This window comes from Phytophthora ramorum, assembly GCF_020800215.1.
Source record: "Phytophthora ramorum isolate Pr-102 chromosome Unknown Phyram_PR-102_s0002, whole genome shotgun sequence".
In the NCBI taxonomy this organism is placed as follows: Eukaryota; Oomycota; class Peronosporomycetes; order Peronosporales; family Peronosporaceae; genus Phytophthora; species Phytophthora ramorum.
In genome coordinates this window covers 628,939-631,870 of record NW_027150648.1, presented here as the reverse complement: position 1 = coordinate 631,870, position 2,932 = coordinate 628,939, and positions in this window count along the sequence as shown.

The window sequence follows — 2,932 nt, the reverse complement described above, 5'->3', positions numbered from 1 at the left end:
ATGGCGTCAGTGACAGGCTATCGGTAAACAGAGCAGAACGGCAGCAGTCAGAATGACAGCAGAGAACAGCAACAAGAGGGAACAACGACAGCTGGACAACACGGGTCTCTAGCGGGCCGGTGACTAGCGGGTCGACCCGCTAGGAGATCGCATTCAGCTAGCCGCAGAAGATCGCGCGACCGAAAAGCCGCGCGGAGGAGGAGTGACCAAGACCACAGACAGCAAGGACAGCAGGACCAGAGGCGAGGCGATATGGACGACGAATGTACGGCTGCGCGGAAGTTAACCCACAGAGAATCAGCCAGAAGTAGGAGTAGAGAGAACTGCTCAGTTCTCAATCCGCTGCGAAGTGAGGAGAACTACCAGAGATAACTTCAACGTACTGCGAGGTGTCGTGAGTGAACAGTACTATAGAAGCGAGCCATCGTTCTGAAAGGAGGACGTGAAGCACCGATTGCAAAGGGTAGGCACAGCAGAGGCGAGGTCCGGAGTGTGTGAAGAAGATCACGGGTATCAAAGCCCCGTTCACGGGTATCAAAGCCCCGTTGGTTGTGCGCGGTATCGGCAGCCCGACAGCAGGTCATTCGGCAGTCAAGAAGGGTACCTGAAGCCCCACGGGTAGACTAGCCCCGCCGACGGAGTGACCTGAGCAACCGTAGGATAGTGAGAGTGAAGATCTCCGGACTGTACGACACCACCTGAGCGGCCACGAGGAGAGTGGACACCGACGATCTTGTGTGTGTGTACGTGTAGGGGTTAGCCGTGTACATTGATCAGTCGGTGAATATTGCCACCGGGCACCTGTCTTGAAGCTAGAGATAAGACCTGGCACGGTACGGGGTGGATTGCATAGCCGACCTGGAGTATTACTGAGCCAAGACCGCCGTGGGCCGTGGAAGAGAGATTTTAGGAAGGTCCTACAGTCGGCCGCCGCGCAAGGTCATCTTAAGACTGTAATTTAGCTCCACAGCAACTTCACCACAGATAAATCTTCGGATGCGTTGTGTTTGGCAGCGACCAACGGACATTTAATTGTGATCCAGTGCCTACTTGGGCATGGTATTAAAGATCGATTGGTCAATGCGATGGATTTTGCTGCTACAAACGGCCACTTGGAGATTGTGAAATGGCTTCTGTGTCGAGGTCACATAACAGCAAAGGTGATGGCCAGAGCAGCTGAAGGAGGCCACTTCAACGTGATTCAGTGGCTGCGCCCGCATGTGCGTTTAGACAGCTCGGGTGCAAAGGATGCAACTGCTGCGAATGGACATCTCCAAGTTTTGAAGTGGTTGCACGCGACTGTGACAGCGTTGTGGGATGGCAACTTTTGCTCAGCCAAAGGATTTATGTCGGCAGTCCAGAACGGACATTTGGAGGTTTAGGAAGTAACTACGATATACTTAGTCTTTCCAGGCTGGAAAAATTGTAGAGTGGCTGCTTGGATTGGGATATCAAGCACGACCAAAAGATCGGAAATGGTCCCCAAAAGATTGGCCATGGAATGCAGATTTGGAAATAACAAAGATAGTTTACTGCGGAGTTGAAATAAGTATTCCAGATGTTCGCGAAAAGATTTTACAGCGGGGGGATATTCGGATGGTTCGATGGCTGTCATGCCACGGGTGCAACGTGAACTTGAAGATGTATGTCGATGCTTCTGTTTTATGCTGCGTATCGACTGTCACTCAGGCGTTCACTCAGCTATCGTACCATATCAAGACACATTTGTGTGATATCCTGTGAATACTCGTAAATGTGGAGTCCTCTCGAACTTGGCTATTCGAAATGCTCTCGAGCATGCGGGTAGTGATACTCAATCATGGTTTAAGTCAAAGCTCCGCAACGTTGAGGCTCGCTCATGGTGTTTCCCTGGTAACCACGGAGATGGGAGCGGTAGACCCTCCAAGCGAGGACGACTCAGTTGGTGGGTACTCCGACTTGTGTATCGTTGGCAAAGCGGTTCACGGTCAACAACCGATACCAAACCGGTAAGTCTCCATACCCTCAATAATGCTCCCTCAAGCAGCCGAGACGATGTTAAACTAGATCGCTCGCCGAGTTTGAATCCGGTACGAGACGAGCGTTCTCAGTTCTGCATCTATGCATATGTCGAGAAAAACAGTCGAAGTCAGAGGTGAGTAAGCTGATTCGGCCGACTGACAATACATGTGATCTTCATGATAAGCATACCGTGGCGATCTCCAGCCTCCATCAAGTCGACGAATACTCGCGATCTGAAGTGACGATGGCCTTGGATCTCTTGCATGGAGAGTCCCGAGGATATTGGAAGTATCACGTGCCAGACAAGAAGTTTCGCCAGGCGAAAGCCGTGGGGAAGATCAACAACGAAAAAGCCACTCTGCTGTTTGACAGTGGCGCCGAGGTGTCCATTTTGGATGCCGCCTTTGCTCGTAAGGTTGGGTGCTACATAGATAACAATCAGGAGTTGGAGTGTGAGGGTGTTGGCAAGAATCCCTATATGGCGGAAGGACGTACCAGAATCAAGATCACGCTCGCGGGATCGCTGGTGTATTACTTCGATGTTTGGGTTGGACCACCCACTGGTGGTCAGGATTTGATACTTGGTATGGACTTCATGGTGCCAGCGGGCATTCGTCTTGACCTAGCTGACGGATCGATCAATCTCCCGGATGAGGTGCGAATCCAGTTAGCTGGACGGCGGCAACTCTTCGGAGAGAAGGTGCAACCGATCGATCTGGGCGAACACAGTGTGATTGAAGTTGGAGGGTCGGTCGAGCTCCGGAAGGGACTCATTCTCTCGGACCATCGGAAACTCTGGGTCACCCGTGGTGATCGGTGGGTGCCGAGCCTGGTGGCTGGACTGGGGAAGACGCGTTATCTGAAGGTCACGAACGTCAGTGATCAGAAGCTGATACTGCAAGACGATACGCGTGTCGGCATGTGACTCTCT